We start from the raw sequence: 26,674 nt of genomic DNA, 5'->3' as shown, positions 1-26,674 counted from the left end.
ACACACATTCCAACCTCTCACCTTCAGAAAAATAGTTTTCTTGGGTGGGTTTTGTTTTTTTCGAGTTTAGATTTGTCTCCCTCTATTTTTCCCCATCTAATATATCTGAGGAAACATGAATTTCACTTGTAGAAGCATTTAAGAAACTACAATTCAATTTTCATCTTTATCTTTTTGATTTTAAGTAGCTTTGACTACATTCATTTTGTAATAATCCCCATTCCTCCCCTTGCTTTCTTGCACTATACGTACAAAAGCTGCCATTACTACCTACCATATCATGTTTATAAGACAGTATAATTTAATTAAACTTATATCATCCAGTCAGCAAACATGTGTAATATAGTTTATTCAGAATGTATTTTGATATTATTAGATTACACCTTTTATGTTTTTCTTTGCTAAAACTTAATCTTATTAGTATTATACTCTGCACAGAAAGTTATGCCATTATTTTGGCTTAAATGCTAATTCTACACATTTCAGGAGGATTGGTAGTGTCTCCTCAGCAGTGCTCAGCAATCAGCAGGAAAGGCAGCACTCTAGGCAGTGTTTGGAATATATAGTTAAGTAGGGTAAAAAGTCTTGCATTGCAGCTGTCTGTACTAAACCGAGCTTCAGTATAAGGTTTCTGACGGCTGGAAAGTCCCTAAAACTTGACAAGTAAACTATTTATTCCCCAAAATAAATAAATTTGATTAAAGAGTAATCTTCCCAGACTGACTGGTAGGACCCCCTCCCCAACAGACACACACAAAGTTCAATTTAAGTGTCCTAATGTTTTGGAAATTTTTGCAACTGATCTGCTTTTTGACTATTAAAAAAAACCTGGCTGAAAGCCACCAGGTGTAGATCATTTTGGTAGAGCAGACGAAAATAATTTTTTTTTAAAGTGAGAATGATTAAATGTGTTTTTTTTTAAATTAATAAGGAAACAGCTACTTTTTAACTCGTGACTCATCAATCCTGGATGCGTCTTTCATGTTGCATTCACAAATGACCAAGATTGATGAATCTCAGTAGTGTTGTGACAGTCCTGGAAATAGGAAAAGAAACACCGTCTTCTGAAAACCATGGTCCCCAAACTGGAAAAAAATCAACGAAATATTTTCATCTGTCTCTTCAAAGCACTGTAAAAACATGAATGAATCTTCACAACCATCCAGCCAAGTATGTAAGTATTACTTTCCCCACCATGCAGTGCTCAGCGCATCTGAAGCAGCAGAGGGGGCACATCAGTAACTTTATTCCCCCTTTCTTTCTACCCACAAAAGCTGCTAGGACAAATTAAATCAGCCCTCAGGGTTGCTCTGGTTTGCACCTGTAAATAATGACTCAAATCTACCATAAGAGCAGTTGCTTCCCAAAGACAACATTAAGTCCCTTGTGCAAAGGGGCAGAAAAGCCCAAAGGAAATTTATGAAGGATCTTTGCAGCATGTTAAAAAAAAAAATTCTACATTTACTAACAGTAAAGGTATCTTGGTAATTAGACTTCAGTAAAGGACTCTGCTATTAAAACTTTCTTGAAAACAAAGGAGAAGAGACTAACAATTTTTGGTATTAATTATAAAAGGCATGCAGGTTAACAAAAGGCAGTTTAGCAATTTTCTGCTGTATTCAAATATTCTACTACTCTTAACTAAACACTTAAGCAAAGTACTGGGCACAATACAGCTCTGTGATTGGAGAACATTTATGGATCTCCTTGAGTTTAACAGTGGGTTCTCTCAAAGAGGTAGTGATGCCATTTTGTAATGTACTGAGTTACAACCTTAATTATTGGGTCATGACCATGATTCCATAATGCCAGTGTTCATTTTCACAGTAAGTAAATAAATAAAATGTTTGACAATCTAATTGCCTTCAATTTCCCTTCATTTAACTTATAAAGTTAACACTGGTGTTAACTTGTTTATTCTCCTAAAACTCAAACAAACACGTGGGAAATCAAAACTGAAATAAGGAAACTTAATCAGCCTTGCTAAATGTGACTATTTAAATGGCTAATCTTTTTCTAACATGTCTGATTCCAATACCTTTTGATATGACAGAATTGTTCTTTTCCTAACCTGTTTTTTTGCTTAATGATGTCAAAATTATTGGATCTGATATTATTTCTGCTTTAGAAAAGTGATAGGAATCCTGAAAATATTGAGTTCAAAATCTGATTAGGATTGCATTTTTATAAAATTATTTTTTTTTGTTGAGGTGTCAAATAGAACACAATTCTTAAACTCAATTATTTTTATCATTCATAAATATTCTGATTCCAAAGAAAATGAAATAATGGCATTGCATTGTAATCCAAATCTTTTAACTCTTCACCCAGGCTAGAAAACTGGTGAAATACTTCAGTCTTACCATGTATTCCCCAGCTATGGATCTCAAATGCTTTATAAAGGAACGTAGGTATCTTTATCGTCATTTTACAGTGATGAAGCTAAGGCACAAAGAGATGAAGTGACTTTCTCGAGGTCACACAGCAAATCAGTGGCAGACCCAGGTCTCCCAGTTCCCAGACAGTGCCCTATCCCTGGACCATGCTGTCTCCTACACATACATTCTCTTATTTTATGCCTGATACATGTGGGAAGACATATCTTAGCCACACTGGGAAGCAATCCCAAATTTCTGATTGGTGGTGGAAATAGCACAGGCCTCTTCTACCCCTCCATATGCAACCTTGCTAGAAAATCCTTCTCCTCTGCAGCTCTTGCTGTCTGGAATAGTCTTCCTGTATCTTCCAACATTATTTAATGTACTGACACTTTGCTCTTGGCAGCTATCTGACCCCTCTGTTCCAAGCGTGACAACAAACTAAAATTAACAAGGTCTGAAATGTGGCAGCTTCAGACAGCATGCTAATTATACACTGCCCTTACCTTCTGTGCTCTTCCACCCTATTGCTCTGCTCTGATTCATAATAGCAAACATTTGGATTTCCAGCAGTGCTAACACTGCAGAGATCTTGTTAATTTTACTTCACTTGATCTGCCACTACTTTTATTTTCCAGTCAGTCCATAAAGCACTTTGCAGTAGAGTGTATGAAAGATGCTACACAAAATTAAGTTATTTTGAATAAATTGGTATGTCCAAATTCATCCTGGCTTTATGCTGGTGAGAACTTTGGAGGACAGGCCAGAGATGGAAAATCTGCTCAGGTGAGGAGAGGTTACAGCATAAACTCCCTTGTAGCAGGATTACTATAGGGAGTCAGTGTATCCCAGGAAGTAAGCAAGCAAAGACAAATGGGAAAAAGCATGTGTAAGGTACCTGATATGTTGGTACTATGTACCAATCACCTAGGGTGACCAGATGTCCCAATTTTATAGGGACAGTCCTGATATTTGGAGCTTTTTTTTTAATATGGGCTCCTATTACCCCCCACCCCCACCCCAATTTTTCACACTTGCTATCTGTTCACCCTACAATCACCTCTCCACTCTTCGCCACTGACTCAATTCTCAGTTCCTCCCTTCCTGCTTTTGGGCCAGGAACAGAGACATAGGGGAAGGGTGCACAAATGGCTTTAAGCCACCTTTGCAATTGCCATATTCTGGGGCAGCAGCCAACCTGCTCAGTCCGTGGTGTAAGTTTCAGCAGAGTTTGTTTTGCTTCCCCGAGCCCCAATGAGAAGAGCTGTCATGCATTAGGCTCTGGACAAAGGCCACCACTTCACTCCCCACCCCTGATGCCTGTTATGCTGGAGGTATGGGGGGACTAGGAGCAGGGGTGGCACAGAACCCTTTATGCAGGCCATAAGCGGCCTCAGGGAAGCCCACTCACTATTCTGGCAGCATAAAAGAACCTTTGTGTACCTTGGGAATTGGGCTCACTGCCTGTACTCCCTTGGAGTTAATCCATTTTCTTCACTAGGGGCTTCAGTGGTATAGCAAGCAGGGTTGCCAACTTTCTAATGGCACAAAACCGAAAACCCCTTCCCCGAGGCCCTGCCCCACCCCTTCTCCAAGGACCCGCCCCCACTCGCTCCACCCCCCCCCTCGTCGCTTGCTCTCCTCCACACTCACTTACTTTCACCTGGCTGGGGCAGGGGATTGGGGTGCGGGAGGGAGTGAGGACTCTGGTTGGGGGTGCGGGCTCTGGGGTGGGGCTGGGGATAAGGGTTTTGGAGTGTGGGAGATGGCTCCGGGCTGAGGCAGGGGATTGGGGTGTGGGAGGGCGTGTGGGCTCTGGGCTGGGGGTGCGGTCTCTGGGGTGGGGCCAGAAATGAGGGGTTCAGGATGCGGGAGAGGGCTCCGGGCTGGGGCAGGATGTTGGGGGGGTGCAGGCTCTGGGAGGGACTCCGGGCTGGGGCAGAGGATGTGGAAGGGGTCCCGGCGGTGCTTACCACGGCTCCCAGGAGGCGCCTGCCAGGTTTCTGCAGCCCCTAGGAGCATGGGAGGCCAGGGAGGCACCGCACGCTGCCTTCGCGCCTGCAGGCGCTACCCCCGCAAGCTCCCATTGGTCGTGGTTTCCGGCCAATGGGAGCTGTGGAGTCAGCACTGGGGGGCGGGCGCAGCGTGCAGAACCTCCCTAGCCACCCATGCACCTAGGGGCTGCAGGGACCTGGCGGCCACTTCCGGGAACCACGCAGAGCTAGGGCAGGCAGGGAGCTGGCCTTAGCCTCAGGCCCCTGCTGTACCGCTGACCGGACTTTTAATGGCCACCAACCAGAGCTACCAGGGTCCCTTTTCGACCGGGCATTCTGGTCAAAAACCGGACACCTGGCAACCCTAATAGCGAGAGGCAATTTACATCTCACTATGCCAAATTCCATGTATCTGGTCTATAGTTTAGATCTTATGTGGCCTAGGAATTCATGTTTATAAGACTCCTTCGAGGCTAACCTAGATCTGTTTCTAAGGGGTTGAAGTTAACAAGATTCTTAACCTTTTCATGGGTTAATAAGCCAATAACTCATAGAGTAAATCTAATATGGGCAGAACAACATCTTTTTATAAGAACAGAACACTAAAATAAAACTACAGTCCAGAAAAGCCACACGCACTTCAAGTTAAAAGATCATAGCTTTCAATTTTATAGCCTTTTCTTTGAAATCATATTAGCTAACCAGTCTGAGGAAAATAGGAAATAAAGATTGCTTTGATCTATAAAATGCTTGACATTCAATCATAAACTTCCCCAAGTGCACAGAAATAATGTGATGGCTGCTTCTGTAGCCGTAGGTAGGGATTTCTTGTTGCTGAGAATAGCGGCTTTTATCCTACTACATATGTTGTAATAGTCCTCATAAAAACAACACACATTTCATTTAAAGGATAATAGTACAGTGGAACACTTAACAGCAGAATAAATTAAAAACCTACAGAACGTTTTTATGTTTCGAATACACATAGTTGCAACATTTTTATTCTTAATGTATAGGTGACAAGAAACTTTTCTGGTAATTATTTAAAAAAAAAAGTGGCACAACCATATGGCCAAAATGAGTGATGTGTATTTTAATCTTAATTTTACTCATCTTCCTAAAAGCTAATCCATCATGCCACTTATTTCCATACTGTAAATTCAATTAATTGCTTAATTAAATGATCCATGGAAACCCCCAGAACAACAATACTACTACTGTAGCATACATTTCAATCTCTTCATTTTTTTTTTTCTTACAGTGTAGGTTACCTTCTCCCAGTTTCCCAGGATAAGAATGTACAGTGTGCAAGGGGCACTCATCTCCCTGAAACAGTGATTCAGGGCATCAGAAAAGTCTAAGTGGACTTCTGAAAGGATTTCCCACACATCATTCTCGGTTCCTCTCCCTTTAAAGCACTTGTACGTTTTGCACTTTCTCTGGTGCTAGTGTTGCTCTAAGGTAACACCAACCCTCTCCTCCTCCTCCCTCACAGAACCTGCCATCCAAAGAATAAAAAATACTCGTCACCGGTAGAAGGATAGAGTAGGTGACCTCGTACTCTTCATCCATCTCTAATTTATAGGACTCTAAATGTTACACATGCAGTGGGTTGATTTTACACTGCATTGTCATATACTGATCTAACTTATGGGCTTCATTGCAGATGGTTAAACAATTACTATGGACAGATTACATATTGTTAAAAACCAAAAATAAAGTATCTAAAACCACACTGACATGCACAGATATTAGATTTTCACAGCTTCCTCATTGCTCAGATCAGTAAAATATGTTGCTGGAAAACAATGCACAGAAGGAAAGAAATAAAAATAAACTTTTCAGTTTGAAATAATGCACTTGAGGTGAGAAGCTATGAAAGGAAAAGGCTGTGAAGCAAGTTAGTTACAATTGCAGATAATTGTATGCATTTATTTATATATACGATTGAATGAACAAAGAAGGCATTGATCTTAAACTCTAGATCCATTTAACAATTATTTAAAGACATAACCATAAAGACAGCGGCCAGTAACATTGTGCCGACCATATACAATAATTGCAGGCTCAACCTTACAACAAGAAATCAATACACCACCCCCTCAAAATTTCATCGTATATAATATTCCTCTCCCTAAAGGTCCCCATAAAAAAAGATGCCCTAGAGGACAACAAATTCAAGCTATTTCAGACAAACAAGGAGAGCAGTTTTCAAAGCTGCAGCAATATGGCACGGAAACAGGGTCTGTCTCTCAAGTAGGTAGGTCCAAGACCATTTAAAACTTTATAAACCAAAACCTAACACCTTAATTTCAAACAGGAAACCCAGAAGCAGCCATTGTAGGTCATGAAACACTAGTGAAATGTCTTCATGGCAAGAAACACTTAACGAGCAGGCTGCTGCATTCTGCACTGGATTCAGCTTCTAAATGGATTTAAGATAGAACCCAAGTAGAGAACATTGCATTAATCTATTCTCAAGGTGAAAAGGTGTAAATCACCGTAGCAAGGTCTGCATCACAAAGAGGTCACAGGCAATCTTCTCAATAAACACAGATGGAAAAAAACCATCTCAACTACTGCAGAAGTTTTATCATCTAGTAACTGGAAATCTAACCAGACTCGCAATGTCCAAAGACAAGTAACAAATGGCAAACAGTCACCCTCAAACAGGGGAGCAGACATTTTGCCATATCATCTCATTGTTTTTTAACCTACCATCATCACTTCTTGAGTCCTCAACCTGTTCACAATCATTCATGCTCCAATCTCAAGCAGACACTATGAACGACACTCAACTGCACCATCCGAGTTAGTGATGGAAACGTAAAGATCAGTGCCATCATATTACTGAAGACAACCCATGGTTCCCCCATACCCTTCTTAAATAGCATCACATATATGTTGGACAAGATGGGATCCCAAAGAACCTCACATGAAAGAGCCCTTGAGGAACCAGAGCTATTGCCCAGCAGCAAACTCTAGGATTGCTCTGAGAGAAAGGCAGAGCTAACAATATCAGCATGGATATTTGATCTCCATCTATCAAAAGGACATCTCCATCCAAGAGAAATAATATATACTGTATTGTACCCAGCTCCATACCCAGACTGGCAACAGAACTGAGATATCAATATGTAATTAACAAGCAGGAGAACAGTCATCTGAAGAAGGCATATGGATTTGCTTCAGAAATTAATAGATACAATCATCTACATTCAATCATCTGGATTGATAGGGTACAGTTTGCTCTATGGAGTGACTCCACACTAGTGAGATTACATACCAACCTGCAACTAATGCTAGTACATCACAGAATTTACCAGGAATGGTGTACAACTGCAAATCACACTAAGGCACAGATGCCACATTTGCAAGAGTGGCCTTTAACTTCGGGTGTCTTCAACCTTTGCGTGATGAACTTGAGATACCTTGGGCCCAATTTTCAAAAATGCTGACCACCTCTGAAAAATCTGGCCTTAAATCCTAGTCTCAAATTGGGCACCCATAATTAATGGACATGTTTGAAAATTTTTGGCCAGAATTATTTATGCTTTTATTATGAGGGGGAAGTGGAGTACTATATTGTGGATGATAATCTGAGAAGGGAGCATGGTTCACAGATTTGCAGACTGTAGGCACGTTTGTATTAGCGTGCCTACTACATGGGAACAAAACAAGAATAATGAATCTATTGCATTTGTATGTACAGGTACATATATTTCTGTAATTCATCCAGTGGTAACCTCGTGAATTTTTTACCTGGTCTGCAATAAGTAAACCAAAATAGCATGGCCTGTGAATTCTAAATAATTTCATGGGATCTTGGTTTACATTTGCAAATATATTTATTAAACTCTTCGACTGTAAAATAAAACCCAGCTGATTAAGAGAGGGTCATGTGAAAAGCCGTATCACTGAAAAGCCATTTTTCATTAAAAAATTTTTTCCAACCAGCTCTACTTGCCAGCCACTGATAGAGACAAGGCTACAATTGTTATTTGTATTATTTGCATTGCAGTAGTGCCTAAAGACTCCAATAAGCCTCACCATGGCAGGCACTGTATACACACATAATGAAAAAGATGCTTCCTGTTTCAAAGAGGAATCATAAGGAATCTAAGGAATCATATTTTGAGATCTAAAATAAAGCAGTCTCAATAAGTCTTTACATCTAAAACATGTTTAGGAAAAAGACATTGTAGCTGAGACATTTAAACTTTAAATTTACTTTCAATGCAGATTTTGGAACACATTATTACCAGACTCTTCCACTTCATTTTTAAAATGTAAAAATCAAGCATTTGAAGTGAATGCCCAGGAAAGAAATCTGCAAAGATTGTAACCAGTGGGAAAAAAGCTTTTCCTCATAACTAGATACCTGGGGAGGAGTGGAAGACTTTTGCAAAAGTACTTAAAAAATTAAGAATAAGAAATGACTAACAATCTTGAATCCAGACAAGGGATGGATGAAGGCTGCACACAATGCTACGTTATATTAGCAATTCTCTGGTGGTACAATCAGCTTCTGCAAAATTTCATTTTTTAAAAACAAAATTTCACTTCTAGTCTATTTAGCTGCAAAGAAACCTTCTGAATGTGAACCAATGCAGTTTTGTCTTAGTAAGTTTGCAGACAAAGACAAGAAACAATGTCACATATTCTCAGCAGCAGCAGAGCTTCAACGACTGCAGCTCAGGATACAGGAAGGCAAATGCGGATTTAAGCCACTTTGCATTCCCGCAATCCATGGTGTAACTAGAGCAGTCTTTAGGTTGCACTAAATTACATCGAGCTCCAACAACTCCCAAGGGGCCAGGAATCACTGGCATAAATCAGAGCCACAGACGCATCCTTTCCCTTGGCCATACCCCTTATGCCAGAGCTGAAAGGAGGGATGGTAGAGAGCTAGCTACATCATCTCTCTGTCACCAGAGGTTTTCACTACAACATGGGAATCCTCATGTAGCCAGTTAAGCCACATTTAAGACAGAGGTATAGAGCAGGAGTGGTGGGAAGCAGCCTTATTTGGGGCAGGATTTGACACACAACTCAGATGTGCAACATGCCCAATTTGTACCAATAGCTTCATAACTCCGACATCTATTAATGAAAAAATAAATGTTAACAGAGTCAACTGTTTCAATGCTCTTCTGTTTAGCAGAAACGACCAGCTGTTTGGAGATGGGGAATGAGCCCTGGCAATGCAGATAAAGCCTTGAATAAAATCTCCCTAATCTAATTCATAAATGAAGGGACATAAGAAAATACAGGTGGTAAACTGAGCATGAATCATCAGTTAGAATCAGATAGGAAGATCTGAGATCTTACAAAATCCACTCCTTTATATTCTCAGGAAATTGAAAATGCAGGATAAACCTGTTTCTATCTTTCTATTTTGTGGTTTATGAATAACTACGATGGAAGTTGATGTTTAATATTGTATTACATATTTGCCCACAAGAACATAATATATTCTTTTAGAACTAGTCCCAACTAGATATGGATTGATATAACACCAAGAACGAATACTGAAAAAACGATATGTGTTTTATGTGCAGATAAGAGATGATAAAATCCAAGGACATACTGTACCCAAATCCTTGAGAGGTTATGATAAGAGTATCATGTGAAGTACATATCCAGAAAACAAGATGATCAACTATGAGATTACTAACAGGCAACATGTTGGGGCAGTTCTAATAGGCAATAACAGAAAGAAAAGGAGTTAGTGTGCTTGTATTAAAGAGTAAAATTGTGTCTTGGTTTTCATATAGGAGAAATATTCTGTTCTTGCCAAACAAGCAGGGACTATGTTATCCCTTCTTAGCTATCAAGAACTGTAACATAAGTACTGCTAGAAGGATTTGGGGTGATTTCCATTGAACAACTAGATTTTAACTACACAAGGGTATTCCCATAGCTCATGTGTAGACTTTGGCTTTAGTAGAGGAGGTCATAAGTTTAAATTCCAGAAGAGGACTTGGGTGCATACGTGGTACCACCTCTGCAGTATTAACAGGTGTAAGCAATTCCTGCTCAGTATGGCACTCTGTCCCCCTCTACTGGTGGCTAGCCAACTAGAGGTTGATGAGCCTGCTACAGCGCTGGTTATAAGAGCTGGCTCTTTCAGTTCAGGCAGTAGAGGGTCATGCATTAAGAGCTAGAGGTCCCAGGTTTGATTCTGACTGATGATGACCCACTCAGAGATGTTGCTGTTACTGGCTGCCGCCTTGGTGATGTACCAACCTTCTGCTTAAACTATTTATTCAATATCTGGCAAATTAAGTCAATAGATTTACACCAGCTGAGGACCTGGCCCTAAGATTATATAATGTACAGTCACTATATTTGGTTCATTACTCTGTTAATACCTTTGAAAATACCTTCAGTAGGAAAAACACTATAAAAACAAAATTTTTTTTAGACATCTCTCCTTTCCTATAACTGGAGATCACAGCAACGGCTGCAATGGCAACAAAAGACTAGCTAAGCTCAACTCTTCCATAAGTATCAGTACAAGCGATCTTTGTACATTTGGACTTGTATCCATTACCAGATGCTCAGGAGGAGTGAAGTCAAGTGGTTACTTGATTATCATCCAGTTGTCTGATTAATAGGTCAGTGTGTTCTCAGGAGGTCCCTGCATTTTTTAAAAGTTATGTATCAGTACTGCTTTGCAACTTTGATTATTTTGTTTGTTCAAACACAGCCAAAAAGCTGACTTTCCAGGGGTTCTGATGTGCTTGGTGTTGGCCAAAATCTGATTTTACCTGAGTGAGGCCAAGAGCAAAGTTTACAGAAATATATTATATGTGTATTTTTAAAATGTAATTTGTTTTACAGTCCTGCTGTTTACCTGAAATATAAAAGTATTGCCTTCATTCAAGTATTCATTCTCTCATTGTTCACATTCAGGCTGTACTAAGAGTTATTCAGTGATATCTCTTTGAGGATATTTGATTCTGTATTTTTTGAAGCCTTGGTGCCAGAATCTGGCTAATTCTGATTCAGCCATCTCCATGATACTCTTTTACATCACACATTTATTCAAGTTTGTAACCATAAGACTACTTCCAAGGGCAAATATAAAGTCAATGGCTTGTCTTAAGAAGCTCTGTTAGTTTTTCAAGCGGTTAATGGTATAAGGGACTTAGATATACAAAGCAGGGACATATTACAGGACTTACACACAGACAAAGAACGAATTATTTTCTAAAGTGGTACTGAAGATGTTAGAGCAACTCAAACTCATTCTACTTTTGCACATTATTTTTGAATCAGCAGTTTTGTGTCTCTGTGTCCCTAAAAGAACACTTCAATATACATCCTTTGAAAATCTAGACCAAAGAGCTTTTAAGTAAATGACAATTCTGAAACAGCTGCATTGTGGCTTGAAGTCACAACTCATGGTAAGGGAGGCATGGAGTCATCCCGCTGCATTATGCTAAGGACAGGCACACTGCCTCGATAAGCACCATGGTTTCTAGAGCATTGTTTGAGAGAGTGCAATGAGTACTTCCCCACCATTCCTGTGTAGAACTAGCTCTGCTGACCAATATGGAGAGGAAAGACTCCACACCCTCTTAGGAGAGACTAGCGCTTTTGGTGGCACTAGACTTGTGCAGCCCTTGTCTTCAGGGAACTGCAAGAACAGCCACTGTTTTCTATCTCAGCACAAGGACACCAAGGGATAGTAGATAGCGGAAGAGAAGAAGGTGGCTCCTTGCAGTTTCTTTCCTCTTCCTGTTACTAATGCACTTAGGTAGGACTGGGCACAACCCCGCCCTCAACATGCACCTCTGTTAAACGTGTTCAAGAACATAATACACACCCAGTGTTGAAAACCAACTTGCACACTTACACAGCTGTAATCTCCGATCCACCCAGTTATTTTTGCTTTCATTTGGGAATGTAACATGCTCTGGCAGGGATTTTCAAAAATACTCAGAGTAGGTTTAACTCTGCTCCCACTGAAGTCTGATTTCAATGGGAGCAAAATTAGGACAACTCTGAACGCTTTTGAAAATCCCACCTTCTGTAGTCAGACCTGATACCAAATTAACACGCAAGTCCCATGTTAAGGGTTTACAGGTGCACAGGGCCCATGACTGGATCTTCTGTACAGGAATGTATGTTTTTAACTCAGTCCAGGGGTGAAAGTAACTCCAAACACTTACCGGTACGGGGCTGGGGCCAGCTTCGGCCCCTGGAAGGAGCGGGGCTGGGGGGGGTCAGCATCCCCCAGCCAGCCCTTCCAGACGGCCTGGCCTAGGCCGCCTGGGGCTCCAGTGGCGATTTAAAGGGCCCAGGGCTCCGGATGCTGCTGCTGCGGTGGTGGCAGCGGCATCTGGAGTCCCGGGCCCTTTTAAATTGCCGGCCCCAGGGCAGCTTCTCCCTCCCCACCGCCCCACCCCCCGCCCGTCAGCAGCCAAGGAGGGACAAAAGGGGCAGGGATGTTAAAGAGCTGCAGGGTCCTTTGCCGTGGCAGCGCTTTAATGTCCCTGCCCCTTTTGCCTCCCCTGTCGGGGGCCCTGCCGGTATGGACCCTACCAGCAGGGCCGCCAACGGGGAGGCAAAAGGGGCAGGAACATTAAAGCGCTGCCGCGCTTTAATGTGGGCTGTGTACGGGCTGGTGCAGGTTCTTACTGGTACGCCGTACCGGCCCGTACTGGCTCACTTTCACCCCGACTCAGTCTTTGATGTCCAGTTATTGTATAGCTGGTAAAATATGTGGACACTAATGCCATATTGAACACCCCAAGATACAATTTCTACAAAACATTGCTATCTCTTGATATATGTTATAGCAATATTTATTTCCACTACAGATGGAATTTTCAAAGGAGCCTAAGGGAGCTAGGCACCCAAATCCCACTGAGTTTCATGACAATACAAGGTACACAGCAGTAGAGAATCCAATATTAATTACTCCTTATTACATCACCCCATGAAGTAATAATAGTTACCATTATCCCAATTTCATAGATGCCCAAGCTGAGGCACAGAGCTTTAATTGTTTTTTCTGGAGTGACACATCAAGGGACAGAATCTGGAATAGATAACAGTACTTCTGATTTTGCACTCTGACCACTGAACTATGCTTCTTGAAGTCAAAAGAAATTCAAAAGGTTCTGGGCCCTAACTCCCTTACACTTCTTTGAAAAATGTATAAACATATTTTTAAATCACAACCGCTTGCTTTTCCTCTCAGCTTTAAAATAATAAATAGATGATAAAATATTTTAACTGCCTATCATGGTAGAGGAAACATTGTCCATAATAATAATATAATAATAATATAATAATAATATAATATAATAATAATATAATATAATATAATATATGGAGCTATACCCATCTCATAGAATGGAAGGGACCCCAAAAGGTCATCGAGTCCAGCCCCCCTGCCTTCACTAGCAGGACCAAGTACTGATTTTTTGCCCCAGATCCCTAAATGGCCCCCTTAAGGATTGAACTCACAACCCTGGGTTTAGCAGGCCAATGCTCAAACCACTGAGCTATCCCTCCCCACTCCCCAGTAGGTAGAGTGAAGAGTCAGGAGTACTGGTGTCTATTACAGACTCTAACCTTAATGTGGAAAATCAGGTATCCTCCTCTCTGTGTCTCAGCTGCCCATTGTAAAATGGTGATATACTACCATATAACACTACTAACTGGTACTTAACTCATGGGGTTGTATTATAAGGCTAAATCAATCACGTGTCTGAATTTCCATTGCCTTGTACCTTGTGTTGTCATTTATAACTGCACAATGAGGGCAAGATACCTGTAAAGCAGAGTGGTACTGCAGTTTTTGCGCTCACTTTGAAGAGATGTAAATGGCAACACCGGATATGAGCCAGAGGCCCTAAAACTTGAGGAAAGATGCTACAGAAGTTGAAACATTAATAAAGCTAAATTCTCCAATAATTCTGAAGAGGCTAGGAGAACAATAAAACAATCACCATTCTCCAAGTGAAATTCTCAAAAGCAAATCTGGAGTATTATTAAATCAAACAGTATAAACACCTAAAATTCTTTAGCTGCCATGATTGTTTACCACTAATTAAGCCGATAATTTTTTCACACTCCATTTGCAGCAACATCTTGTTTGAAGTATTCTAAAGATGTTGTGTTTGTCCAATACAGAAACAAACACTTGTTAATTTTCCTTTTTTGATGGTTCTAACACTTTGATCAATTCAATTCTTTTTAAAGCTCCAGGAAAATTAGCCTTGAGATATTTATTTAATATCCCAGTGTTGAAAATAGTGAGAACTGGAGATATTAAATGTTTGGTGACAGCTAACTGTGACTCTTTACAGAGCCAGTGTTAGACTCGCTGGGGCCCAGGGCAGAAAGTCGAAGCCGCACCACATGGGGCTGAAGTCCAGGGCCCTGAGCCCCGCCACCCAAGGCTGAAGCCGAACTTAGCTTCACAGGGGCTCCTGTGACATGGGGCCCCAGGCAGCTGCCCTGCCTGCTACCACCTAACAATGACTCTGGCTTTTATATGCAGAAAACCAGCTGTTGTGGCACAGGTGGGTCATGAGTTTTTATAGCATGTTGGGGGGGTCTCAGAAAGAAAAAGGTTGAGAGCCCATGCTATAAACCAGTATTAAAAAATAAAATAAAATAAATAAATAAATCAGATTACATATAAATACCAACACTGTTTGTTTTTAAAAGAATGATACCAGTAAATACAAGCATGGAGAGCACTTTAAACAGCTCATAAGAAAAAATGATCTGTAGAATTTTGCTGTACAAAGATTGCTTCCACCTGCTTTTCTCCATTTTTCATGTCTGTTTACATCCCACTGTTAATAATAGAATGTTTTAGGTGTACTTAGTACTTTGGAAACAGATAAGAAGCATGATTCGACCAAAGACCTAGCAACATACAAGGTACTCAGTAAAGGGAGTGTTTAGATTAACGTTAATTCAGGCCCAAATCAGAGAAAAGACTTAGATTCAAGATTCAGCTGTGCCAAAGTCTTGCAAACTCTTCTCATGAGATTACAGATTAAAATGACAGCAATTTCTCAAGATCAGATGAGCATGGAAGATTTCTGAAATCCTATGAAAGTAGATATATAACTTTATCTGAACCCAAACTGTAAAACACATCTTCCAGTTTGGGATCCAACCCATCACTGTACAGGGGCTCATTCAGATCTGGAGAATGGACTCCAAGCCCCATACTAAAATTTTAAGAGCTTCTGTTTCAAGGTTTCAATTCTGTCCCTTGTCTTGTAAGAACATACTTTTATTATCAAATGTATTCACTTCTACGCAAATTTATAATATTCTAATTCCTGAAGATGTAGACATAAAACTTGGCATAAATTAATTTACCACATATGCCTTTTCTTCTAATTTTCTTTTCAGACCAATTTTCTTTAATAGAATTAAAGTCCTTTTTAGGCTGCATAACTGAGAGGGGAAGCAAAATTATTCAGAAAATATTAATTTCATGCTCTGGTATGGGAATGTGAAAGGTTGTATTTATTAAAAAATACCCTTGGAAAACATTCTTGAAAGGAAAAAAATAAAACTATAAACCCTTGTACTTCACACAGAAAAGTGTTAATTAACAAGATGATTGAAAATCATAAACACAAGACATAAATTAAAAACATTCAATCAAAAAAATCCGTAAGAGGCTCTGAATTAACATGATGCTTTTTCCACTTCACCATTCCATCGCATTACTTTTGTTGCGCCCTATATCCTCCTACCCTGATAGATATGCTGTCTTTTTAGAACTTTGGGGCTGGGAACTTGTAATCATCTCTCTCTGGAAAGTTCCTTGCATACTGTTGGCAGTATACAAATAACAACTGTAGTAAACTAGGGCCTCTAGCATGCAAACACTTATGCATGCACTTCAGTATTCGCAGGATTGGAGCCTAAAAAAAAAAAATGTTGACAAATGTTAGTATGCATGAAATTCATAATCAGAAGAAACTACCATAGCAATATGTTCATCCCTACAGAATTCACATGCACACGCAACCCAGTTTTCAACAGGGAAACTTTATAAGATAAATATGAAATTATACATAAAAAGGAAAGGTGGGCTCCTATAAGATCAGAAAGGCGGGGGTGAAGACAGAAGATTATTTTTTATAATGGGGACATCCATAAAACTACAGTGAATCCTTGCTAAACTGAATTTACACCAAGATGGACAGTTTGCCCAAAATGATGATGTAGTACCAGTCAACTGCCTGTAACACTTTCCCCGCGGTCTCTTTAATTAATTCACTAACCTTTACAAAAAAAATTTTATAAGGAAAGGGATAATGTTTTTCTAGAATAGTCAATTGCCTGGCGTAGTGAGGCAGTAATGCATGGACATGAAATGTGTTCCTCATTTGCCTCTCCACTCAACTTTGTAGCTACATGAAGACTAACACAGTAAACAAGCCTCCTACTCAACACACAGCAAGTCATTCTTCCCCCACACAGCTGCCACTATCATGCATATTTCAAAGATTCCATCTGGGCATGACAACTGTACCTTACTTCCCTGCAGCCAAAAGAAATACACATCCTACTCAAACATGCCTGGACAATACCACTCTATACACTTTCAAAAGAAACCTCCACTGACATTCTACAAGCCAGGTCCTGGGGGTGGAAGCCTTCCATGGCTGCTTTGTACATTTCTCAGATAAAGGATCTCTCTCTTAAAATACACATCGCATGACAGAAATGACTATATGAAAAGGTATTATTCATCACATCTCTAGCCCAACACATTTCAATAGCTTTCCCACTGGGTCTGTGATTGCTTTAAATTATATCTTTCTGCAGAGGGATGTTGTGAGGCTTAATTAGCTAATGTTTTCAAAGTGCTTTGAGATCTTAGGATGAAAGGCACAATAGAATTGCCAGGCAGTCTTGTTCTTCAGTAATATGCTTTTATTGTTATAGTAATAGGATTTATTAATCTAATTTCAAAGACAAAAGACAAAACTCTCCACCTATGCTTACAGACAGATATATTCATCCACTTCTTGGACTATTTGGTACTAATTAGATGACATTAAGATAAGCATTTACAAGGTAAAGGTTAAAGGCTGTAGCTCACCAGTCAGTCAGCTCTCCTTAATGCCCACTAGTACTTCTCTTTTTGGAAACGTGGAATAGGGAGAAACTGCAGGAGCATTGCTCCAGTCCAACACAGCTTTTATAGATTCTAGAGGGAAGCCTGGATCCCAGAATGAAATCTTTTGCCATCTGATGTTGTTGCTGCTTCTCTCATTTCATCAATATTTCCAGCAAACTGAGATGTGGCCTCCATTTCTATAATCTGAGCATGCAGGCACTAAGATTTTTTTGTTTGGAATTTGTCATAGTAATTTGGAGGTCATCCTGGCATTTTATGTAGTGTGTTGGTACTCTGCTTAGTCATTTCAGTAATTTCCTGCAGTAAATCAGGAGAGGTTATATCAATAAACGATGGAGCTGTTCTACGCTCAGTCTTGGAGATTGAGCCTCGCTTACTAGGCTTAAAGAAGTCTTTTGCAAAGGTCACTTTACCTTGGGGTTTTCTGTAAAACCAAGGCTGCAGAGTTTGCAACCACAACATCCATGCAAAGTGTTCAATCCAAAACCAGCATACAAAAGCCATCTAGAAGTTGCAAACAAAAAAGGACAGAATGGAGGTTGGCTAACCAGTGTTTACAATGCTGCTTTACCCACAAGACCTCTTTGGAGTATTTGCCACGGAGACAGAGGAAGATCCTCCCAATGCAAATAGGTTTCTCCTAAGGCTGCTCTACATTCAGACGCACATCAGCCGAGCCTCTTCTCTGGCACAGTACCTGGAACTCTAATAAATCATACTCATTGGGCTCAAGACCCAAAACAGTCAAAATATCATTTCTTAAGGGGAAAGAAGCTGGCCACGAATGGCCAATCTGTTAGGAAATTAAATATTTCCAAGGACTTCACTTTCTCATCTACCTTGTATCATACACACGCTCTGCATCTAGGACCTACCTAGTAATACAAAGGCTTTTGTATGCTTTTTTGGGGGGTGGATAGTCATCTTGTTGTCTCTCTCCCTCATTTTGCTTTCATTATAAGATTCAATGTGTATAGGATTTACTTTATTATAGTTTGAATGATAGTGCAGACAGACTTCCCTTGACGATAATGGATATTATGGATGATTAGCACCTTGCAAAATCAGGATGTTTCTCTGAAAATGGCAGTGTGCTTAGGACAATAAGGCAAGGATGGTAAGGATTTAAAATATTTATTAATAACTAGAGCAGGTCAAAATATTTCCAATGGAACAGTTTTCTATCTACACATTTTGTGGGAACATATTGATTTCAATGAAATTTTCAAGTGGAAATTAACAAAACATTTTGTTTCAATAAAGTCAAAACATTTTGTTTTGATTTTATCATTTCAAAATTTATATAGCACAAAGTCTGGAAGATATGCTTTAGTCAGACACAAGTTTTTTTAGCTCCATTCAGTAGTAACTGGGTGAAATTTAATGGCTTGCAATATACAGGAGGCCATACCAGATGACTGAATGGTTCCTTCTGTCTTTAAACTCTATGAATCAAAGCAAAATATTTTGATAACGTCAACATTATTTTGGAATATTTTGTTTTTTGAAAAATTCTGAGATTTCAACATTTTCTTCCAATTTGAGGGTTGCAGGGTGTGTCTGGGAATGAGTGGTTCAGGGTGTGGGAGGGGGCTCAGGGCTGGGGCAGGAGTGCAGGAAAGGGTCAGGGCTCTGGGCTGGAGGTGCAAGCTCTGGGGTGGGGCCGGGGATGAGGGGTTTGGGGTGCAAGAAGGGGCTCTGGGTTTGGGTGGGTTCAGGGCTGGGGCAGAGGATTGGGGCATGGGGTTACCTCGGGTGGCTCCTGGTCAATGGCGCAGCGGGGGAACTAAGGCAGGCTTCCTGCCCGTCCTGGCACCGTGGACTGCGCTGCGCCCCGGAAGCAGGCAGCAACAGGTCCGGCTCCTAGGCAGAGGCATGCAAGCGCTCCGTGCGGCTCTCACCTGTAGGCATCGCCCCCCACCTCCCAGCTCCCACTGGCTGGTTCCCAGCCAATGGGAGCATGGAGCTGGTGCTCAGGGCGGGGGCGGAGCTTTGTGGGCCCCCCCACCTAGGAGCCGGACTTGCTGCTGGCCACTTCCGGGGTGCAGCACGGTGTCAGAACAGGTAGGAACTAGCCTGCCTTAGCAAGGCAGCACCACTGACGGGACTTTTAATGGCCCGGTCGGCGGTGCTGACCAGAGCCACCGCGACCCAGTGCCTTACATTCCACGACCCAGTACTGGGTTGTGACCCGCAGTTTGAAAACCACTTTGCTGAACCATAACTATGCTGTCTCTGCAAAGACACCCATCCATACACACACAGAGTGCTTAAATCTGTGTATCTATTAAAAAAGAAGAGAAGTCCCTTCAATTAATAATAATAATAAATAAACCAGGTTATGCTGTAAACTTTAAAACATCATTGTTCCCTCAATGAATGCTGTTGATGTTAACCTTCAAGATAGCAAGTATACAAGTAAAAGGAAACTCATTTTCCTTTTGAATTCAGTTCCAACTTCTAAACAGATTATTTTATGCCAGACAGAATTCTGTGAGCAACTGATCTTGGAACATTTTAATTATCCTTAACATTTGGCATAGTTTTGAACCCAATTGCTATTACATAAAAATATAAAATATCACTAAAATCATTTGTCAGCATTTACTTGTATTTTCACTTCAAATAGACAAATGTGAGAAATCACAAACAACTGAAAATGTTTGAATAGTGATTGCTGATTGCCTTGTATTAGATGTTATTAAGGTTCTCCAACTGTAACATCAATTATGTTCAGGGGCTGTCTTCAGTACTGACAACCCCACATGTTTTTAAAAAATAAAATAATACACCTCTACCTCGATATAACGCTGTCCTCGGGAGCCAAAAAATCTTACCGTGTTATAGGTGAAACCGCGTTATATCGAACTTGCTTTGATCCGCCGGAGTGCGCAGCCCCGCCCCGCCCCCCCTCCCAGCACTGCTTTACCACGTTATATCCGAATTCGTGTTATATCGGGTCGCGTTATATCAGGGTAGAGGTGTAGTAATAATAATAAAACACAAGGCAGGCCACACAAAAATCACATGATATTTAAAAAAATAATAAATTTTACATTTTTTATTTGCCTTCTGGTTCTCAGGCTTGTATGGTTCACATTTTTAAAGCTTTTCTCTGCTACAATGAGGGCTAAACCTTAAAAAAAGAAAAGCTGAGATTCTCAGGTAACCAAATAAATACAGGAGCTGGGGCTTTAAGGAAAACATCACAGATTTCAACATTCACAATAAAATTGGAATTGTTGGCAACACTCACTGATTTCTTTCTTGTAACTAGGTAAGTGTGATTGCTTAAAAACAGATTTTGGTTCTGATTTTTTTTTTAAACTGGTATAGCAAAGTATTTGTAATCCTGGCAAGCAATGAGATATAGGAACTTAAAATCATTTCATTCTAATTACCATTTCCATTGTAGCATTTGAATTTTAAGATGATTCACAGGGTTACTAATTCATAATTTTATCATATGTCTCATAATTCATTTATATGTATGTCTGTGTATATATACAGACAGACACACACACACACACACACACATTTTCTTGTAACATGATTCCAGCTTTAATCGTACACATTTTCCCTTATGCAAAGTGGCATCACCAGCCATTACTCTCAGTGGAAGTTAAGCCAGTCGGCCCTCAGACAAGATAGCCAAAGTTTCCCTGCAGTCTCAATGAGGAAATGAGGCTACTCCTAGTAAGACTGCTGCCAGCTCCCTTTGTTTACAACAAGACAGAAGCCAGGCTGTCCTCAGGGAAGATGGCTGTTGCTCAGTAGTTAGGGGGATAGATAGCATGCTGTGAACAGATGGGGAATTGGGGGAAAGAGGCAGACTGAAGAGGTCAAGTGAAGGCGGAGACCAAGGGGTATATCAGGGGACAGGGGAAAAGACTGAGGGATTGCAGGGAATATGGAGGTTAGGAGAAAAGACTGATGGGAGCAGAGGCATGTGGGGTGGAGAGCAGAGATTGGGGACGAGAATATAGGGTGCAGAAAGGAGACTGGGAGGTGTAAATAAAGTTGTGGTACAGGAGTTGGGACTTCAGAAGAATGTGCGGGGCAGAAGGAGACTAAATAGAATGGGGGAATTTAAGGACCAGGAGGGAAATCTCAAGAGTAGGCAGTTCCTGTGAAAATATGGGGTGAATATAGGGGCAGATGTGAGAGAGGAGATTGGAAAGAGGAGAGAGGGATTGGCTGAGGTAGGGATCAGGGCTGGCCTTATCATGAGGAAAACTGAGGCGGCCGCCTCAGGTGCCAGACTGTGGGGGGGCACCACTAGGACCCAGAGTGTAGAAAATTGTGTCTGCTGCTGGTGTATATGTATTCTCTCTGCTCCAGATGCACAGAGATGGTGGAGTGCTGTGCTGGAGGAACGAGGGCACAAGAGACATAACAGGCCGGAGAAAAGGTGAGAGGGAATAACAGAAAGCAGCAGGAGCTGCAGGGACAGAGGAGGAGGAGCCTCTTATGTACCTCTCTAGCACCCCCAGGAGCCTGGACTGATTAACACCAGCTTCTCAGGGAGCTTCCCATTTCCTGCTGCTTCCCTGAACCCACTTGAGGAGAACAGGCAGCCAACTGAAGTAGTAGGAGCCAGTTAGGTCCTTAAGACACTGATATCTTCCCTCACTCAGGCCCTGCTACCAGCCTGCTTATTTGTCCCCTTCAATTGAGTGTTGAGAGCCACTATAGCTGGCACAGAACAGCAGTCATGAGTGAAAGAAGAAAACGCCCCTCTGGGGCAGCATTCAGAAAAAGCAAGCAAGCAAAGGAAGTTTTTCTATCTAAGCAGGAAGGAGCTCTCCTGAGATACACAGACACAAATGTTCACAGTGAGCCTTCCAGCCCCAGTGAGGATGAGAGTGGTGAGGAGATGTCTGATCTTCCAGTTAGTCAGAGTGCAGGTGACCTGGCAGCTACTGCAGCATCTATATCTCCATCTCAAATGGATGTAACCATGCACATTCCTGAAGAAAAGTGTAGATCAGAGAAGAGTGTGGTGGAGCACAAGAAACAGTTGCTGCTGAGTTTAGTTCCTTAAGTCTAGATGATACAGGACTGTGGACCCACTTGAGCAGTAGCCTGAGGGACTTCCTTGTACTGCATGGGCCACAGCAAGTGAAAAACTTCATGTTCCCCAAAGACAATGAAAACAGAAGTTTCCATCCAACACATTACTGGCATGAAATCCCCAATGGTGACAAAGTGGAGAGGCCATGGCTTATGTACTCAAAACCCCAGAATGCTTCATACTGTTTTTGTTGCAAACTCTTCCAGTCTAATGTTCCAGCCACACTGGGTTCTACAGGAACAAAGGACTGGAAAAATCTGGCATGCCATGAGAAGGCAGCAAATCACCAAAGAGCATTCCATAGGTGGAAAGAGCTTGAGATGAGACTAAGGTTGAAGGCCACCATAGATGATCAGCATCAAGAGAAGATTGCATCAGAGTCTCTTTACTGGCAAAATGTTCTGAAAAGGCTCATTGCCATTGTGAGAATGCTTGCTACCCAAAACCTAGCACTGCGTGGCACTTCAGATCAGCTCTAAGTGCCAAACAATGGAAACGTCCTTAAAATTGTGGAGCTAATGGCTGAGTTTGATGCTGTACTCCAGGAGCACCTAGAAAGAGTCACCACCCAAGAAATGTACATATACCACTACCTTGGAAAAACAGTTCAAAAGGAGATCATATAGTTACTGGCAACAAAAGTCAAACAGAAGATTGTGGCAGATCTGAAGTCAGCAAGATATTACTCTGTTATTCTGGACTGCATACCTGACATCAGCCATCTGGAACAAAATTACTTTAATGGTGCGTTTTGTAACAACAGAACCTAGTGAAAATGTCCCTGCAATGGTGACTGTCAGAGAGCATTTTCTAGAATTTATTGTCATTGATGATACTAGAGGAGCTGGTATGACAAATGTGCTTCTTAAAAAGCTGGAAGATACAGGAATTGAGATAGCTGACATGGGAGGTCAGGGCTACGATAATGGTGCCAACATGAGTGGAAAGAACAGAAGAGTGCAGACATGGATCCGAGAGTTAAACCCTCGAGCTTTTTTTGTCCCATGCAGTTCTCATTCATTTAACTTTGCGGGCAGTGATGCAGCATCAGCTTCTAGTGAGGCTGCTGAATTTTTTAATGTAATTCAAAGCATCTATGTATTTTTCTCTGCATCAACTCATCGATGGCAAATTTTGAAGCAACATCTGGGAACATCCTCTCTGACACTGAAACCACTAAGTGCCACATGATGGGAAAGTCGAGTGGAGACGATAAAGCCTATCAAACACCAAACTGGGAAGACAGATGATGCCATAGTTGCCATTATGGAGGATAATGCTATGATAGGAACTGTTCATGGGAGAACAGTGGCAGAGGGAAATAGAATCACCAGAAACATACATAACTTCAAATTTCTGTGTGGCTTAGTGTTCGGGCATGACATACTGTTTGAAATAAATGTTGTAAGCAATAGTCTCAAAGGTGTTGACCTTGATATATCTGGAGCAATGGAATAACTGGACAAAGCAAAGTCATACCTACAGTCTTACTGGTCAGATGAGGGATTTCAAAACATTCTGAAGAGTGCATAGAAGTTGGCAGAGGAACTTCACACTGAAGCTATTTCCCCACCCATTCAAGAATAAAAGAGTCACCGAAGAAGACGACATTTTGATTACGAGGCACGGGATAATCCCATAAGACACCCCAAACAACAATTCAAAATTGAATTATTTAACCAGGTGCTAGATTGTGCAATACAGTCTTGAAGAATGTTTCGTGCAGCTCAAGGAACACAGCAGTATATTTGGGATGTTGTAGGATATTCCAAAACTCCTCACTATACCTGAAGAAGACCTACACCAGCAATGTAGGGCACTAGAGACAGTGTTGACACATGATGACATGCGCAATATTGATGCGAGTGATTTAAGTGAACTGAAAGCCCTTTCAAGATACATTTCAGCAGGATCAACTCCAAAGGCTGTTCTGGAATATATGTGCACAAATAAGATGATCACCCTCTTTCCAAATGCTTTTGTTGCTCTGCGCATACTTCTAACACTTCCTGTAACAGTTGCCAGTGGAGAATGCAGCTTCTCCAAGCTGAAGTTATAAAAACACATCTACGCTCCACAATGACACAGGAGAGGCTGGTCAGCCTTGCAACCATCTCAACAGAGCATGAGCTGGCCCAGACTATGCACCTTCAGGAAGCAGTTCAAATCTTTGCAACCAAGAACGTATGGAAAGCACCACTTTGATTATTCAAACAGATAAAATACCAGTGTTTACTATGCAGACAAGAAAAGTTACATTTGCTGTTCAGGCATTTGAAAGTTAAGTGTTACTTAAAATCTTTGAACAGGCATTTTAAGTTGTTAGTTCTCCTTTATTGGGGTGAGTAGCAGAGCAGCACCATGAGAGGAGTAGAACAGGAAGAAGGCAGAATTGAGACCTTTCAAAGTTTTGGCCCAAGCGAGAGGGCATGGAGGCGTCATTTGAGCTCCCCGCCTCAGGTGCCAAAATGTTGTGGGCCGGCCCTGGTAGGGATGGAGATGGGGAAGGGACAGAGACAGGATAGTGATAAGGAATGGGAATGGACAGGGATCAAATGGCAGTTTCTCCACCACAAAGGTAAAGAGAGGGTAAGTGGAATCCTCTTCCAGCCAGTTGGATGCCCACGTTTTGCATGTGCATTTCAAGTTGAATTTTGAACCCAAGATGCTCAGATACATGTTGGTGCTGTCTGGAGTGGCTCACAACTGAGAGTGCCTACCTCAGGGCAGACTGTCAGAAAACATGGCAGACACCCCAAACTGGTGGTATGTTCTATAATTAGATTTCGCCAAGTCAGTGACAAATGTGAACTTCTGGATCACTATGCCAGTCTTATCATGGAGTCACAGGCAGTCCCCTTAGGCTCTCCAGTCTATCTTGCCACCCAGGCCAGCTGGACATTGTGATAAAAGGTCACTAATACCAAAAATCACATGACATCAGGTTGCTCCCCAGTCCCAAGAGACCAGTCACTTACCCCAGATCAGCTGGTACTCTGGATCTCACCCCAAAGACAATGCTGGTAGCCAATTCAACAGTAAACCAACTAAAGCTTTATTAGCTAAGAAAAGGAAGTGAGTTATTGAGGGGTTAAAGCAGGTAAAATATATGTGCAGGTGAGTCACAGTTTGTAATTCCAAATTGTGGCAGTGATGTAATAAACTGCCAGTTTCCCAAAAGCCTTTTCAGGGTACTCAGATTGTCTCTGGGGATCTGCACTTTGCATCTGGTACACTTCCCTATAAGAACCTAAACAGTCCAGAGATGCAGGATCTTTTCTTGAATCCACCGTTATAGCTTCTTCTTGCAGAAAACAAGCTCACAGGGTCACTACCCATGTGGGCTTTCCATTTGATGACGGAGAATGAGGAATGCATTTAGAGTCTTTGACCTCCGATCATCACACACCATGATCACTTGCTTTGAAATTAGCACTTTTCCGTTAAAATTTTTCATTTGCATTCCACAAGGCTTCTTTCTTGTTTAATGGGTTATTTAGTTATGGGGCCATACACATTGTAAATGTTCATTACTACATTATAACTAAGGCTGTGAGTCCATCACAGAGGTCACAGATTTCGTGACTTTCCGGGACCTCCGTAACTTTCGCTGGTACGGCCGCTGCTGGGGCAGGCCCCCGGGCCAGCCACAGCAGCAGTCCCAGGAGCCGCCCCCGAGGCCGTTGGAGCAGCAGTCCCCAGGGCCTTGGTGTCAGCCCCTGCCGCCAGAGCAGGGGCCAGCTGTCAGCTGCTGAGGACCCCCAGAGCAGTGGCACCCCGAGGCCTCCCCCAGAGCAGCAGTGCCCTTTAGTCAGGGGTCTTTATAGCAAAAGTCATGGACAGGTCATGGGCCGTGAATTTTTGTTTACTGCCTGTGACATGTCCATGACTTTTACTAAAAATACCCATGACTAAATCTTAGCCTTAATTATAATGGGATACAGATAACTGAAAACAACACAAGTAACATACCACTAGTTTTCATGAAGTTTAAACACCAAATACACTCTTATACATTTAACAATCAATTTGATCACTTTGATACACAAGTGAATTGGCCTGGGGCTCTGGCATGAACTGATACCTA

The 26,674-nt window shown here is 41.5% G+C and overlaps 1 protein-coding gene across 7 annotated transcripts in view; it reads right to left on the bottom strand.

The window, feature by feature from the left end:
- Positions 1–26,674, bottom strand: part of AIG1 (androgen induced 1) — a 193,019-nt gene that overhangs the window by 144,929 nt on the left and 21,416 nt on the right. The gene's annotated exons all lie outside the window — the stretch shown is intronic.

This window comes from Emys orbicularis, chromosome 3 (assembly GCF_028017835.1).
Source record: "Emys orbicularis isolate rEmyOrb1 chromosome 3, rEmyOrb1.hap1, whole genome shotgun sequence".
Classification (NCBI taxonomy): Eukaryota; Metazoa; Chordata; order Testudines; family Emydidae; genus Emys; species Emys orbicularis.
This window is presented reverse-complemented; position numbering and strand designations above follow the sequence as displayed.